Here is a 19,192-nt window from a genome sequence, read left to right as displayed (position 1 = left end):
CCGTTTCAAAATAAAAGAGAAAAAAACTTTCACATGGTACATGGTTTTTTTTAGAATTTCTCAAAACGGAATGTTCATTTGAAGAAATAAAGTTTTTAAAATCCGTTCGACTCGCATAATGTAGAATGTTTGGAATAAAACTTAATTATTTTTATAAAACATGACGCAATATATTTGTTTATGTGACCTGACAATTTATATCAATGTATCATCAACGATCTCTACCAATATATACAAAGTGATATCATATAATTTATTTTACCTCCTATAGATTTATAGCGATATGGTTGGTTAAAGGACTATGTATATTTGATATAGGGTTAATTACCATACATGGTTATTTACCATATGGGGTTAGTAATGAGTTACTTCCCTTTCAAAACAAAAACAGAAATCTGAAAGGATTCAACAGACGATGCAATTGATACATGTGATGAACGATTGAAAAACATCCATAAAGCCAATGAGTTGTTATTGTTGGCATTTGTTTTCTGTAAAGACAAAAGGAAGTAGGATCTTTATACTAAGTATTGAAGACTTGATCACTTTGATAGGCTGCTAGTCAAAATACCACATGTGAAGATAGTCGGTAAGATACATTGTTACACGGTGTGCTTCGCTCTCACCCCATATGGAATTTACAAACCCCATAAATATCGTTTTAGGTCACTAATACAACATGTAACTAATAATATAGGAAAAGTATGGATCAACGATAACCGACGAACTTGTTATTGAAAAATAATTATGTCTTATGTACGAAATAGGAATTTTCATTGTTTGTGAAAGGTCAAATAATTAACTTTGAATAGAGAGTAGAAGAGGATAGATGGAGAAAATAATCTGTTTATTATTTAATAGGAATGCATTAATATCTACTGCCTACTAATAAATGAAAAATGATAACAGATGTCATGGAAGTTGTATCACACTTTTACTTTTTTAATGGTTAAAATTTTAAAAATATCACTTTTTATCATTTTTCAATTATTACAAACTACTTTGTACTGTATCATCTTATTTAGTAGGTATTTTTTAGTCATTTTTAACATAAGAACATGTGTTCTACTGATTGATGAAGGTGGAACGGTGCTCTGTATTTATTAAAATCGCTTTTCTATGGTCTTTCTGTAGTCAGTTTTCCCATAAGCAATTATACTAGATATTCATATTGTTATATACATTTCAGAAAAACAATGAAAACAAACAAGATTTATTTAATATTTGTTAATCATTAATAAATTTCAATGCTGAGTAAATTTATTGAAATATCTATGATAAAAAAAAGCTTTTATTGACGTGCTATTATTATACTTAAATCATACATATTCTCCATATAAAATCATGAAATCAATTATTTCTATAGAAAGAGTTCCTTCCGTTTGAATCGACAATTTACTGTTTTTAATGTTTCGATAATTCATTTATGTACATGTACGTGCATTCTATTGAATAATTGTCGTAGTCAATCCATTAAGAAATACAAACATATAAAGTAACTTAGTAAATTGATGCAACGCCAACCATATATAAAGGCAACAGTAGTATACCGCTGTTCAAAACTCATAAATCCATGGACAAAAAACAAAATCGGGATAACAAACTAAAACCGAGGGAAACGCATTAAATATAAGAGGAGAACAACGACATAACACTAAAATGTAACACACATAGACAAAATCCCACGAGAATAACAAATATAACATATATATATATAACATCAAAACCAAATACATGAATTTGGGATAGACAAGTACCGTGACACGTCTTATCGCAATGTGAATATACACTCAAAAATAAGAGAAAACAAACGACACAACGTTATAATGTACAATGTGTGTATATGACTATTGTATTGAAATACGTTATTTACATGGGAAACAATAGAATGAGAACAGGATTCTTATTATTTGAAATGTTTTGTTCAAAGTCAGAAACGTGGCCGTTTTTATCCGTTTCTATGAATGTCAGTGTTTGTTTTCTAGCATTTCAGTATTTCTGTCATGTCATTCTTTTCGCCTTATAGTTCATATGTTACTCTAAACTTTGGTTTCTGACCCGGATTTGTTTTCGCACAATCGATTTATGACTATTGAACATCGGTTTACTCTTTACTAATGTTGCATTTATCAAACTGTTTGAGATAAATATTCTGTGTATAAATAGTTTTAAACAAATGGAAGATATGTGAAACCTGGTTTCATTAGCAAATTGAAATGTGTAGCAAATGACGATTGTTCCTACTAAATAATATATGATATCGAGTTTCATATCAATATATATATAGACTTCAAACATAACAAATGAACGGATAAACGACAAAAATAATAAACATGATAAATCAAACGTGAATAAATAGAATGTACGAAAGGGAATATATATTGTTAAAGTCATAAGAAACGAGTGACCGGTGAAAAATATTGTTCTTCCAATTCTTAAACCAATGCATACAAACATCATAAACTTAGTCTTCTGTGCTCGAATTTATCATTTTTTTCGTGTAAATATCGTATAATCGTCAATTTTTTTTTCAATCGGTCAGAGTTGTTGTGAAAATATGGCAGGTAATTAAAGTTCGTGTTTTAAAGCCGAAGTTTAACGATTGTCACCTGTTTGTCAACAATTGACGAAAAATAAACAAAAAAGCATGGAAATTGAGCACGTGTTTAACATGTAAGTATATATAAATTCAGATAATAGTTTATTTTAAGGACATCCATGCGTATTGTGGTCACCGGATTTTTACGAGATGGGTCACACTGAGGTCATCTTGCATACGGAAAATATATCGGGGGAATAGCTTGCTGGAAGGAAGCAATTCAAATAAAGTAAACTTCTTCTAAATATGAATAAATTAAAGAATTTTCTTCAGAAAAAGTATATGTACATAAGTTTTACAATGAAAACTATCCATTGAGTTATAAAAAACATATGCAATATTTTTTTTGGATTTGAGGTTTCTTATGACTTTAACGATAGGTTAAATCATTAACTTGTATATACTGTTTATACCATAACATGTGTATGCTCATATATTTCTTGCACTACTATTAAATGTGTTACTATATTAATGAAAATGTTATTACTATACTTAATCCATAGATTTCTAAGTGTTAGTTCATAGAATGCGAATTATACTTATTTATTTCACTTGCTTGCTTATTGTGCCACAAGATAAATATATGTTGGTACTTGTAAATTCATGATGAAAAAAAATAAAATTATAAAAAAAACTTTTAATTTACAAGAGGATATATCAAATATTTGTAGAGAAAACTGTTTCCTTTGTACTTATACACAAAGAGAAGAAACTGAAGCAGCATCGGAACTAAACACATTTATTTAAAAAAAAAACAGTTATTGACATGACACGGGTTATGTTCTTCTCATATATCTTATGATAGTATGATACTAAACCCCTAACGGGAGGGATTGTGCCTGATATTCATATGATGACGACATAATCTTTCAATCAGTTTAATTGAAGTCTGGAGCTGGCATGTCAGTTAACTGCTAGTAGTGTGTTGTAATTTATGTATTATTGTCATTTTATTTAATTTCTTTTGTTACATCTTTTGACATCGGACTCTGACTTCTCTTGAACTGAATTTTAATGTGCGTATTGTTATTCGTTTACTCTTCTACATTGGCTAGAGGTATAGGGGAGGGTTGAGATCTCATAAACATGTTTTACCCCGCCGCAATTTTGCGTCTGTCCCAAGTCAGAAGCCTCTGGCCTTTGTTCGTCTTGTATGATTTTTAATTTTAGTTTCTTGTGTATAAATCGGAGTTTTGTATGACGTCCATTATCACTGTACTAGTATACATATTTTTAGGGGCCAGCTGAAGGACACCTACAGGTGCGGGAATTCACGCTACATTGAAGACCCATCGGTGGCCTTCGGCTGTTGTCTGCTCTATGGTCGGGTTGTTGTCGCTTTGACACATTCCCCATTTCTTTTCTCAATTTTATTGCTTTATATTAGGGATGTCAACTCGGTGAAGATTTACTTATCGATTACTTGTTTGATTTACCGATCGATACTCGAGTACTCGCTCGAAAAAACATTTTTTTTTATGATCGTAAAACCCTCAACATTAATACCTAGGACTAGATGACTTTTATGCCATAATTATTTGTTATTGTAGCTAATTTACTAATTATGTAAACTGGCAATAATCAAATCAAGTAATTAGTTAGTTTAGAAAAACTATTACCCAAACAACAGTATTACAGAACCGTAAATAAACACATTATAATTATCAACAAAGGAGAGATGATTATAACTTACTTTTGCCTTTAATCATTTCATGAGGGTGAAAAAAATTGTTCTAATCTAAGAATATATTGTCTTGTCAACTTGACGGTAGATTTGTCAAATTTGTATTTAACTAACTGTCCTGGTGATGAAAATATATGCTCTGACGGTAAAAAGGTGGGGTAGTGATCGCTCTTGTTCATATACCCGAAACAGAATTTTGAATGACAGTTACACGTAAACATTATAATCAAGTACTCGTTGACATCTCAACTTTAAATGCTTAGCGGACATTAAACTTTAATCAAATGACGATTGTAACTAAGCATAGTTTATAATATTGAGTATCATATTGATATATCTCTCAAACATAAAGCCCCGTTCACAACTGATCGTACGATTTTTCTTTGTCGTGAAAGATCTATAAAATAGTTTTCGTGGCACAGTCGTGCAAAATGTCAAAATAAAATCGAGTGGTCACATCAGCAACGACATGTCCATGATGGGTAAACGCAAAAAAAAGATTGCAATTGTACTGTCGCGGGTTTGTCGCAAAAGTCGTACGACAATCGTGAGTTTTGGGCTGTTTTTCAAGTTTTCATGTCATTGAATGCGCTTTACTGTCGTGCCACTGTCGAGGTGAGTCACACATGCGATTGACTCCGTACCACTAGTATATAAAGAAGGTCCGATTTATTGCGTGCTCTTTGCCATTTGCTTTTAATATTTTTTTAGTGTCATTATAAGTTCGGTACAAGAAAACGACGTTATTGGTATTAGTTTATGTTATAGTTGTTCATTGAATTTAAACCAAGATGCTCCCGAAAAGAAATAAATATTAACAAAAGAAAGGTGGTAGAAGTAAACACTGTTACAGGCTAGGGGGACGGTTGGGATCCCACTAACATGTTCAACCCAGTCACATTATATATATTTGTACCTGTCCAAAGTCAGAAGCCACTGTAATTCAGTGGTTGTAGTTTGTTTATGTGTTACATATTTGTTTTTCGTTCATTTTTTTTATATAAATAAGGCCGTAAGTTTTCTCGTTTGAATTATTTTACATTTGTCATTTCGAGGCCTTTTACAGCTGACTATGCGGTTGGAGCTTTGCTCATTGTTGAAGGCCGTACGGCCGTACGGTGACCTATAGTTGTTAATTTCTGTGTCATTTTGGTCTCTTGTGGAAGGTTGTCTCATTGGATATCATACCACATCTTCTTTTTTTATATGTGGGTAATGTTGACCAGACGGAGTACCCCCTACCACAAGCTGAAATATATGACGATTCGAACACTTCCAAACATTCATTCCCAACGCTTCCAAACATTCATTCCCAACGAATTGTTTTCTTCTAAATAAAACGAAAATATGTTGCAACGTACCACTGTCGTACGACAGACAATCAATCATGTGCGAGATCGTACGAAATTTGGTATTTGTGAGACAATCGTGCGACTGTATCACGAGTGTCTTGCGACAGTCGTGGGAGTGCCATACGAGAGTCGTCCGATTGTTTGATTTAAATGGTTTATGTAGGTACCTACGACAATATGTTTATCGCACGGCAGTCGCACGACTGCGGTTATACACTCTTACGAAAGTCACAAAACAGTTACACGACAAAAATTCGTAGAGCAAAAAAAGTTCATCTCAAATTTTCGTCCCATGACACACGACAGCGCCACGATGCTCAAAATATTGTGCGACTGTCGCACGACGATCACAGATGACCAGCAGTTTGACCAATTTTATTCATGGCGCTGCATTGATGTGTCGTGGGTTCGATGTGGCCAGGGCTTTAACAAATAAACGGATAAACGACATAAGAATAAACATGATAAATGAAACGTGAGTAAATAGAACGTACATTGTGTATAATTAGTTTTAAACAAACGGAAGGAAATCAGGCAGCGTGGCTTCATATGTGACTAGACATTGATATGGTATCAAAACATGAATTAATAAAGCCTACTAAAGGGAATACATATTGTTAATGATAGGTTAAGCTATTTTAAAATTTGAATAGAAAATACAAAAGGAGATATTTTGAGAAATATGCTTCATATTGAATATGAATACGTTATTATCTACTGCAAGCTAATAAATGTAAATTCAAATTACAATGAAACAGTTATCTTGACATTTGATATCCTCAAGGGATTATATAAAGTATCCATGTTTGATTTCAATTTAAAGATCTATTGACACATACATTTAGTTGTTTAATAGCTAGTAATATTTCATATTTTGAAATAAAGACATGTGTGACAATGGTATAATTGCAAGTTAGATGATTTAAGAACAAAACACGCGGATGTAATCACATATTTGTTTACTTTTCGGCATTCAACAATGACTAAAGCCAATACCGTGTAATAAGCTGTTACATTTCTAGTTATGACACAATATGTCATTAGTATGGATTTTATTCATCCTTTTATGGTTCTTTTCTTAATATAGCTCTTTATTTGTCAATTTCGTTTAACATCTTTTTGGCTTTCATTTTTGCTTTCACGTATTAAGTGTTCTTGTTGAAGTGAATGTGAATTTTCTAACGCATAACATCTATGAACTGGTTTTTTTCTCCTCAAGAGTACTGAAAACCAAAAATTCCAATATTAGCCTTCGTCAAATATGTAATAGGCTATTATTGTCTTGAGGAAAATATTGTTTTAATATAAACTTTTATCGCTATTTTGTGCATTTTTCTTTTGATCTTTTTTTTGTGATAATTTTAATATCATGCTTCGCGCTTGAGATGGAAAAATTATCGCTAGAAACTAAGGAGGCCACGTGGCGTTGCTAACGAAATTGACATGAAATTAACAACGTCGCCATAGGTAAAATAGCGATAAACAGATTATCATTGGTCATCTCAACTCGGTTGCTTTTCTCACTTTCGCTGTACCAGCTCAAGCGAGAAAATCAATCTCGTTGAGATGACCAACGATAATCTATAAATCTACAAATTATCAGATTACAAACCGGGAAGACATTCTTTTGTTTAATATATTAATCCCGTACGACAATGGCAATTGAAGCCTTAAAAAGCTTTGACAAAGTATTTCCCAGCATTGCATTGTATCTATTTATACTATTTCGAAAATGCACACAACGTCAAATATTTTTACACAATGCACAAATATATCCTTTGTTGTTTTTACTGCAATTTCAGTTGTTGTGTTTTTTTTTTTCAAATGCCTTTTATTGTTGTTTATGTATATCAAACATGCACGACTGACTTTTGTTAAAACTGTTTTGTAATTTAGTATCAATACGACAATTGCTATAATATTTTCCTTCTTAGATGATAAACTTATGGTGGTCATCACTTTCGGGACCGTATTCAGTTGGTTTTTTTTTTCGTTTTTTTTCAATATGTTGATATTTTTAAATGAAAAAGTAGGAAAGTAGTATACCGATGTTCAAAACTCATAAATCGATAGAAAAAAAACAAATCCGGGTCACAAACCAAAACCGAGGGAAACGCATTAAATATAAGAGAATTACCTTGAATAGTAAAATTATCAAAGAAATATTTTTATTATAAAATCGAATGACCGGAAAAGTCAGTTCCCTCCCGCTAGAAGGTAAGATTATTTCCATATATTTAATGTTGGCGAATGTATTGGAAACCAAAAACAGATCGAAACTACAAAAATGTTCAAAAACATAAAATTTACAAATTATTCTGAATAAATCCGACATAGTCTGGTTATTTGTGTCATCGCCCTGAAACGATGCTGTGTAATAATTTCTGTGGGTCTTTTTTTAAATTATTATAGAATAAAGAGAGATAATTCAACGGCAAACACGATCAAGAAACAAAATTTACTGATTACTCTGATGAGATAAAAATCGACAGTCGACTTCATAGACGAGTTATTGACATCAATTGATAAACTTTACAATTTGTGTGTTGTTTTCGTTAATTATCACCAAAATTGTAAGAAGGTGTAATAAATTTTCAGAATGACTTTAAAACAGCATGGAATAAATGAAGATTGTTAATATTTTTTTTTAGGCTGTGATAATAGATTATGCCAATCTGTATAGAGTACAAAAGCAAGCTAAACTGACAGTTAGATCGACAAATTACAACAGTAGTTGTCTTCCAATGTTCAAATTAATGAATTAGTTAAGAAACCATATCAAGTTAACAAAGGAAATCTTAGAAAATCGGATGAACAATATAAAGAGTTAGACCAAATGTGTTATCTTGGTACTCGTCTCCTGCTATGCTAATCCAAAAATTTCTAAAAAAAACAATTTGTCAAATCATTGATCACGTTTTTATACTAGCATCTTAAAAATCTAAGAAGGCGTAAATACTCAATAGTGACCTTCAGATAGATACAAATCATATCTATTAAACAAATTGAGTAGGTGACCTATAACTTATATTATGTCAATATAATTGTTCTTCCTCGTTACTCTTATACTTGTGTAAGGAGTATTTTCCTTCAGATGCAGTATAGACTGTTGTACCCCTATTTTTGACATTTTTACTCTTTGAGTATGTTTGTTTTGTTCATGCATCGTTGACAATGTAATGGAATTTGATGCGACTGTCATACAAGTGAGAGGTTTAGCTAGCTATAAAACCAGGTTCAATCCACCATTTTCTACATTAGAAAATGCCTGTACCAAGTCAGGAATATGACAGTTGTTATCCATTCGTTTGATGTGTTTGGACTTTTGATTTTGCCTTTTGATTTTTGATTTTCCTTTTTGAATTTTCCTCGGAGTTCAGTATTTTTGTGTTTTTACTTTTTCCCACTAATCATGCGAAACTATGTATTCTCTTTTAAAAAATCTGAACGCCATACTAAGGATCAAAGGGTATGTTATGGCTGAGAAATGAGAATATGACAAGCTAAAATCCAATGCATAGTGTTATTGACTAGCGGTTTCTGTATTTGCCCTGGTATAAAATTACCGAATTCAAAGTCAAATTTAAACCGTATAAATCAAAAGAACAAGTGAAAAGCAACTACAATAATACTGGCTTGGTAAAGACATTTTTCCGAGAAAAAAAAAACGTGTTGGCTTAATAAAATTTGTTTGTATATCTAGCTAGCTAACCCTACCACTTGAATACCAGTTGTTTAAAGTTCTGTCATTTTTTAAAACAAATTGGAGAGCAACACAAAACAGACAAACATTACCACGCCAAATTGAGTATGTGCCTGTCCCTTGTCATGAGCTCGTTATTCGGTTGTTCTTGATTGTTGCTATATATCATATTTGTTCAGTTTTGTGTACATATATCAGGCCGTAAGTTTTATCGTGTGAGATGTTATACATTTTCCTTAAGGGACCTCTTAAAGCCGGCTATGCGGTGTGTTTTTTCTCATTGTTGAAAGCCGTAAAGTGACTAATAATTTTAATTTTCTGTGCAATTTTGGTTTGTTGTGGAATGTTTTCTCATTGACAATCATGCCACATATGTTTTTAGGTTAATGTGACCATAATTGAGATTCACCAGTCAAAGCCGGACACGTGTGACTAAACAAATCCTACAAATATATGATTTAGTCATTACAAGTACACCAAAAAAAAAGAGAGCCGAGAGCTCTAAAAAAGCTCATCGAAAATCTATACCAGGATCAATATATCGTTTGCGATCTGGTAATTGATCGACGGAAATGAACCAAAAAAGATTTTAATCTCAAGTTCAACTCGGGAAAAGCTTTGCAATGTTTCCGTTAAGAAATGTAAATAAACGCGGAACATATTTTGATAAATTTGTGTTTCATAAGAATTTTGAAATATAAGAAATACGTTTTGAATACAACATAACACAACCGAAATTGTTTTGGGCTAAAAAGATATAAAAAACGGAGGTGAATTTCATGCATAGGCCATGGGATTTACGGAAAACTTGTTTAAACATCTAGAAGGCGAAGCTATCAGTATTATATCAGTACAGCTGGTTTATCTGCAAAAGATCTGTTCTGATTTTTTTCAGTTAATGATATTTATTATTATTTTACTTATGACTGTGATGTTAATGGTTTAAGGAATATATTGTTTTTATTCTGATTTGTTCATACCTAAAGATACGCTATTGTTTTTAAGGATAGTGTATTTCTGCTTCAACATCGTCAAATGGTTTCATTTTATTGTTTCTTTTTCTTAATTTTGCATCTTTTTAGAAACAAAATTTCCATATTACTCAACTTTACGTGATATAGAATTTATTGATTCTATTCGAAAGAGTATACATGACGTCATAAGCTTTTCGACATTAATCTCTTCTTGGGAAAAGCCATAAAGTTGTTCCTAAAATTTTGAGGAATTTTTTTGTTTTCTGAAGTAAGTGTTGTCGTAATTTAGTATGATTGTAGGTAAGAAACGCTTACTCGTTTGAAAAACCATTGATAATCTATATAGATATTCGACTGTGTCCGTCTTACTAATGGCATTGAAACGTCATATAGTGCAATTTTCTATTTTATCAAGGACTAAAACGTCAAAATCGTCAATATCAAAATTGACCTCCTTTTTTTCAGCAGTATCATTTTATCAAAATTAAAAAAAGAATTGCTCAAAACGTTCTTTATTTGTTACACTGCATGTATTGGCAGCCCTCGCCGCCAATTGTCCTCTGTGCCAAACTATTTAAATAACCTGATTTTCCCTGTTGAAAACTTGTAAATAAAACATCAATTATAATTTTCATAGGACAATGCGAATGCCTTACTAGCACTATAAATTTATAGTATTCGAAATGTAACGTAAAATGTTTGCATCACCGGTTTTCAAAAGCGTCACCGGTGAGTCTTTTGTAGACGAACCGTGCGTCTGGCGCAAGTGCAAAATTTCAATCCTGGTATCTATAATGAGTTCATTTTATTAAGTTTGTTTTAAAAAAAAATGAACCAAATAGCGTGTTTATCATTTCCAAACGATATTTTGTTTGATATTCTTACAATTCATTTTTTGACTTCACTTGTTTTTCAAACAAATCACAATTATGTTATACATCACAATGATCATATTCGTCCTCGATATCAGATGACATACCACGATAGACAAAACCTTGTTGGCTTCCTGTTGTCAGATGTTTAACTGTATGTAAACGGGGCCAACTGTTTAATAAACCAGGCTGAAGACTAACAGTTATTTCAACTGCACTTAGTTCTCCGAATTGTCGATTTATACGGAGAAAATCTATTTTTGATGGTGTAAAAGTTGTTTGTGCCAATGATAATATAGATGGATTGTTGTTGTCAGACTCTTCTTCGATCTGCTTGAGAATTAGCTTGTTCTTTGCATTTTTTAGTAGAATTTCATCCTTGTAGGCATCTTTTACTTTATTTATAATTTCTACAAGTTTTGCTGCGTGAAGATCCACTGCGTTCAACTGTTCCTCCAATTGAACCTTCCATACTTCTGTATATATTTGAATATGTTGCTCGAGTATTTCATTACTAAGTATAACGTTGTTTGTTCTTGGAATGGATTTTAAGGCATGCTTTGCATGTACTGATTCCACACATTGATCACAAATGAATTGACTACATTCTGTGCAAAGAAATGTAGTTTCTTTGTGATGGAACGAACAAAACACGTGCTCTGGATTTTTTTCTGAGATTGTATACTGCCTTCCTGACATGGCTCGAATTTCAGCTTGTCTATTGAACAAATAAATAAATTACATAAATTAAGTAATTTCATAACTTACAGGATACTTACCTTTGCCATTTCGTAACTAAAAATCAAATTTTTCGAAACATTTTCCATTTTTACTTTTTGACGTCCATATGGTTAAAAACATGTTTACTATTTAGTATTATATATTTGCACACATTTGAAAGTATGTACCAGCAACGATATTTGATATTCTGTATTACATAGGTTTGAACTTTTGAGTTAGCCATTTTATTAGGGACTTTCCGTTTTGAATTTCCTCGGAGGTCAGTATTTTTGTGATATTAATTTTATAATTTAAAAGATTCTGCAAAGTGCATAACAAATAGCTTTAAAATGTTTTTGTTTTTATTTATTTTATGTCTAAGTAAGCATATATAAGCTTTTTGGAGTAAGCATACACATTTTGAGATAATTCTTAAAATAACATATTGTAACAAAGTTATGAAAACAATGCCCCCAGCAGTAGACATCTAATTGGTTTAACTATGTTCACGCATTGTTGCCAACTTTATGCGACTGCCGAACAAATGAGAGGTTTCGCTAGCTATAAAACCATTTTTAATCAACACTGTTCTACATTAGAAATCCTTGTACCAAGCCAAACATATTACACTTGTTATCCATTCGTTTGATGTGTTTGAGTATTATGCTTTGCTATTTGATTATGGTTGGGATTATTGCTGACTTTTAATCTACTAGCAGTGTATGGAAACATAATAGTTTTAAATAAGCTTTGTTTGTGTTCGAGAAATATACTGAATTGATATTTTAATTATACTTTTTAAAAATGAGTTTAATAAAGCAACAGTAATTAACTGCAAATGTCATGAATACTGTAATAATTGTACTTATTTTTGCGATGTTTTTATTTTCACGATTTTTGCGTTTGGTTTGTTCTTGCAAAAATAAATTCACGCGAATCTAAATCTAACTTTTTAACTGAAAACTTACTGTTCATTTATGCATAATAACTTGACCTTAGATCGATGACATGACATGTTTACAACCCTGTTCATCCGATTAATTAACAAACTAGACTAATATCAACGGGTGACAAGTCAAATAAAATTGAGAATGGAAATGGGGAATGTGCCAAAGAGACAACAACCCGACCATAGAAAAAAAACCACAGCAGAAGGTCACCAGCAGGTCTTCAATGCAGCAACAAATTCCTGCACCCGGAGGCGTCCTTCAGCTGGCCCCTAAACAAATATATACTAGTTCAGTGATAATGAACGCCATACTAATTTCCAAATTGTACACAAGAAACTAAAATTAAAATAATAGAAGACTAACAAAGGCCAGAGGCTCTTGACTTGGGACAGGCGCAAAACAAAACCAATTAAAGATCAAAGAAACAGTAAGGACACGAGATTACCTTGAACATATATGACTTTCTATTGTTGTTGTTGTCGATTGATTCACAAACATGTGTGTATAGTAGCAGACAATTTTTATGAAAGCTTTACTGTACTCATTTGATAACCAACAAACATGTAATTATAAATAAATTTTATGAAAAAAAGCACAAACAAATGCACACGAAGATTATTTACAAATAACCAAAGTCACTACAGTTTGTCATTTACCTGCAATACCTGTCTTAACCAAACCTCTTTTGTCATTTACCTGCAATACGTGTCTTAACCAAACCTCTTTTGTCATTTACCTGCAATACCGGTCTTAACTAAACCTCTTTTGTCATTTACCTGCAATACCTGTCTTAACCAAACCTCTTTTGTCATTTACCTGCAATACCTGTCTTAACCAAACCTCTTTTGTCATTTACCTGCAATACATGTCTTAACCAAACCTCTTTTCAAACTGTCATCCTTTACATTCTGAAAAGCATGCACTAACCGCCAAGCGAGTACTTTAAATACAGTTCAGATTTACACACGAGGCAATAGTTATAACTATAAAACAATTATTTTTTTTTTCATTTTTGAGACAAAAATTGAGACCGTAAATACCCGAGAACTTGTTTGAAATACACAATTCGCAAAAATAAGTACATGCGAAAAAAAGTACAATTACAGTAACTGTTTTAAAAAATTAAACCTTATCTGCATGAGGTAATCAATTCTAAAACTCTCTTTGGTTTTGTTAGTTTGATACAATACATGCAAACAACCTTTTTTGCAAGATGATTGTCTATCTTATACATATCTATTAAATGAAACGAGAGGTGGCATTGATATTAATTTTCAATAAGGAACACAATGGCATTGATATAAATCTTCAAAAAGGTACGCAATGACATATATGTACATATAAATCTACCATAAAGTACGAAATTGAAGTTTGCTTAAAAATGGCCAGGAAACAAATTGATATGTGCCAGGGTACGAAATGGACGGTATGAAAGGGAAAGTTAAACAAAATACTTAAAAAAAATTGGAGCGGTGTTTGTGCTATAAATTATACGTTAGAGTGTGATGCTCTTGTGTAAGGAAGGGGGGGGTAAACTTTGTTAAATAATTGAAAACTAGCATTTTATTATTACATTAATCGTGTTGCTTGTTTTACATTCGAGTGCAATTTTTCCATGTTTTCATATAGTGTGTTTGTAAAAAGATCATATGTAATGTGTAACTTATATAAAATGATAATTCTTTTTAACTTTTCATCACTTTAAGAGATACTTTTATGGACAGAAGACACAGGGGAAACAACAACAACAAAAATTCCTACACACTTTATATCACTATTTTATTCGCAGCCTGTAAAAAATTGTTTTGTAACAATATAATCAGTATAGCAAGACTGAACTATTTTTAGAGCTTGTCTATGAGAAAACTTAAAAATTAAAATTGTAAAAAATCTCGATTAAAAACAATGAGCAATAACTACATTGATTAAAATACAAAATAATAATTGGTCATAGTTACCATTTCATTACGTCTTTGTTCACACAGCACCTCCAGTAGAGAAAATCAATTATACGTATAGTTATATATAAAGTCTTATGATGCGGAAACGTATTTCATGTATTGTTCTACTTCCGAATCGAAATAACTTCGATAAAAATAGAGCTACACATACAGGAAGGATGATCTAAATCTAGTTTCGGTTTATAAATCAATAACTAGATTGATATTATGGTGGGAAGTAACCATCCCAAATTGTTGACTCTTGACCCCTGTATATTATTCAAGTCACGTTTATATGTAGTAATAATGTAAATATATGTTGACGATTATGCAATAAACGTGATGAGGGTTCATTTTTTACTTTGGGTGCGTTTTTAATGCATTTAAAAAGATGCCGTTTTGCATGGTAGTAATGATATTTTTTTATAATTATTGACATTGTTTTGTTCTAACTTTGATCCTTTTTAATTACTATATTTCTTGAACACCATCATCAAACAATGTTCAGTGTGTTTTGCTTTTTATTTTGGTTATAATTAGTAATCAGAACTGCTTTGGTTGTCTCATATGGTTTAATTTAATTTTGTGACGCTGTATGAACTATTGAATGCACTTAAAACAAATTGCCGTTATGCATGATAGTAATGATCTTTTTTTTCTAAAATCATTAGATTTGTTTTTGTTCTAACTTCGATACTTCTTACTTACAATATTGAACGAATCTATCTCATTAAAACTTCACGACAAGAAAGAGATGATTTAAGCTTCCCAATTGTGAACTTTCCATTTCTATGTAGCAACATTCCTGCAGCGCCTATATCTCCCAATTGATACGATATTTCCGGGCTTGTATTTCCTATCATGATTTCCTTGCTACTCACAAGGAAGCTATTAAATTAAGAGTTCCAAATAGTGAAGTTGAAATCATCCATTCGTAAATTTTACGGACGTCATCACGAGATGGTTGACCGTTATGGAATAACCGTTTCACAGATGATATCGGATATGTTCCTTATGTCGTAACTGCAATACCCTATCTCTTTTCACGAATGTGATATACCGAATTAGACTATTTACCGGATTTGTAATATCATAAGCAACACGACGGGAGCCACATATGGAGCAGGATCTGCTTTCCCTTCCGAAGCACCTGATATCACCCCAAGTATTTGGTGGGGTTCGTCTTGTTTAGTCTTAAGTTTTCTATGTTGTGTCGTCTGTACTGTTATTTGTCTGTTTGTCTTTTTATTTTTAGCCATGGCGTGGTCAGTTTATTTTCTATCTAAGAGTTTGACTCTCCCTCTGGCATCTTTCGTCCCTCTTTTTTAGATTATCAATGTTTATATATAGTAATATTCAGTAGTCAGAATTTGTGCGGTTGTCTCATGGTGGCAAACCATCCTCGACTCGAATTCGGATGTTGTAATTTGATACCTAACTGGTTTAAACCAAGAAATTGAAAACTGATACATCGTAGCTCAGTAAATGGCATCCAGGATTATATACCTGTCGGCTCGAAGTCAGAATAATGTTTAATGGTGTTACATGTATGTAGACTGTTCCCTTGTGCACTTCCACGATGAAAAGCCGGTCGAGTCTGGTTGTTTTTTTACATAGCAAAAGAAAAAATGAAAACGTAAATAGTAAAAAAAACAAAAAAAAAACTGTGAGGAAAATTCAAAAGGGAAAGTCCATAATACAAAAGGCAGCTGATCACGACAATAACTATGTGATCCGCTTTGATACGATGTATAACAATAACGAATGGGGACTTGAAAAGTTTCATGGCTATCTTAACGTGTTACAGTGGATTCATCTATTTTCGTATGTATCAATTTTCATGGATTGAGGAAAACTTGCATCTTTATGGATATTTGATTTCGTGGTTTAGTAATCTCTGTATACAAATCCTATATGAAATTTTAAATTTGTTGAACAATTGGATTTGTGGTTCCAATTTGGTATACATACTAAGTCTAAATGTTTGATCATCGAATTTAATTATTTGAGAAATCGTATCGTTGCATTCATTATGTGAAAGTGTACATTTGTAGGTACTAACTTATATTGTCACACAAGTGCCATTATTTACTATAAACTTTGCGTAGTAGTTATATCATGCATATTAAGTGAGACATGTTTAGAAATTACTATACTATACGGTGACCTATAGATGTTAATTTCTGTGTCTTTTTGGTCTCTTGTGGAGAGTTTTCAGATTGGCAATCATACCACATACTTTTTTTTTAATAAACATAGGTTAAATTATTTTTTTATTCTAAAACATCTCGGTTTGACAATTTACAAATCAAATTAAGAAATTTCTTGTAAACAAAAAGTTTTTATGAATCGCAACGATCATTTTCTTCTTCAAAATCTGATGACATACCCTTATAGACAAAACATTTTCGCCCTTCTATAGACAGAATTTTTACTTGAAATAAACTTGGCCAGCTGAATCCTGGCTGCAGATTTGCATTTGTTTCGTTTACACACAGTTTACCAAACTCTCGCTTTATTCCCAGTAAATCTATTGCAGACGGAGTAAAATTTGTTTGTATCAACGATAACATGGATAATGTCTGTGGATTAATGTTGTCAGACTCGTTTTCGATCTCCTTAAGGCTTGATTTGTTCTGTGTATTTTTCCGAAGGATCTTCTCTTTGTATGAATCTCTTAATTTATTGATAATTTCTTCAAGTTTTGCTGCATGAAGATCTATAGCTTGTATTTGTTCCTCTAATTCAACCAGCCATACGTCTTTATATAAGTTAAATTGTTGCTGAAGTATTTCATGGTAAAGAATATTGTTATTTCTTTTTGAGATTGACTTTAATGCATGTCTTGTGTGTACTGATTCCACGCAATGATCACAAATAAATTGCCTACATTCTGTGCATAGAAATGTAGTTTCTTTGTTATGTAACGAACAAAACACGTGCTCTGTACTTCTTCCCGAGCCTGTTGATTGACTTCCTGACATGACTGGAACTTCAGATGGTCTATTGAACAAATAACAAAAATAGACTACATTTAAACTAGCATTAATTCGCAATTTCCTATTTTGTTTACTTCGTGTTGAACGTTTATGATTGAGTATTTGTTACTACACAATGCATTTGAAATTTTTACGTAATATAGATTGATATTTTTATTATTTTTATACTTTTGTGACGGCACGCAAATTCGATACAATAAGAAATACATTCAAAATCAGTAAAGCTGAGCATTTAATGTTTTGCTCAGCCTGTTAATAAGTTATTCCAATGCAATGCTATCATTAAAATAAAAAGTGATCGTATTACAAGTTAGAAGTATATTTTTTTTCAAATAAGAAAACGAAATAGTAGTACTTCATATTTACCAGATTCTTACGTCTCCACTCACACAATATGTAAAATCAAGCAAATCAAATCAATGAAATGTGTTGTTATATTACATATAAAATGTAATGATAAGGAAACTTATTGTATGTATTGTCCTACTTCCGGATGGAAATGGCCCATAAAGTAGGAGGGAAGTGAACAATTAATCTATCATTCGTTATACATATTAAATCAAGTTTCGGTTTTATTAATAAACAATGAAATATAAGTAGCAAAATGAAAATTCACAAGTTGTTGACAATTGACCATTGATTCCTAAGTCAAGTGTTTACGTAATAAAGATGTCAAATATTGTTATATAATAAGCATGATGTGTTCAAATTCATGACGTGTTTGCACTCTTTTGAATCAATCAAAAACATATACCGGGGTGTTTTTGTTTTTGTTTTGTTTTTTTTATTTAACAATATTTTGTTCATTGCAGAAGTTAGACTTGTTAGAGGAGTGAAAAATGTCCGTGTTATTTAAAAGTAAAATCACAAAAATACCGAACGCTGACGAAAATTCACAACGAAAAGTCCTTAATCAAATGGCGAAACTTAAAGCCCTTGTTGTATATCTAACTTAACCCCTCACTTGTATGACAGTCGCATAAAATTACAATGTAAGTAGTCGGTTTTAAATTTACTGGGATTGATCCAAAGCGCTTTTCTGCATTTGGCGACATCCGGAACGCTCAAAGCTGGAAAATTTAAAGTTAAGTCAAAGCAAACTTTTGTATGCGAGCATGTACTTGGTGAATTCACTACACCTGCGGAGTTCAAACAGTTAGCTGCAAGGTACAGGAATCTACTGATGTTTGCCGTTTGTAATTAAAACCAAATAAAATATTGATTTTTACCGTTTCTTCAGTAATTCAATAATCATGATCGCTTGAGTTCCAATATGAGTCAACAGTAGGGGGATCATATACTTTTCAAGCTTAACTTCACATCCACTGGATATCTTATGATTCATACTTTAGTGAAGGATAGCATAATTTATGTTTTACTTGTAATTGGCTTTTAAGTG

General features: G+C 31.9%; 1 long non-coding RNA gene across 1 annotated transcript; it reads right to left on the bottom strand.

Moving 5' to 3' along the window:
- Positions 1–10,702: 10,702 nt before the first annotated feature.
- LOC139527231 (uncharacterized) lies at positions 10,703–14,955 on the bottom strand. Its single transcript, XR_011665310.1, has 2 exons — positions 14,813–14,955; positions 10,703–11,902 (listed from the first exon to the last, which is right to left on the bottom strand). It is a non-coding gene; the product is annotated as an uncharacterized lncRNA (long non-coding RNA).
- Between the last annotated feature and the right edge of the window lie 4,237 nt (positions 14,956–19,192).

This window comes from Mytilus edulis, chromosome 6, assembly GCF_963676685.1.
Source record: "Mytilus edulis chromosome 6, xbMytEdul2.2, whole genome shotgun sequence".
Classification (NCBI taxonomy): domain Eukaryota; kingdom Metazoa; phylum Mollusca; class Bivalvia; order Mytilida; family Mytilidae; genus Mytilus; species Mytilus edulis.
Note: the sequence above shows the minus strand (reverse complement) of the source record. Positions and strands in the feature narration are given on the sequence as shown.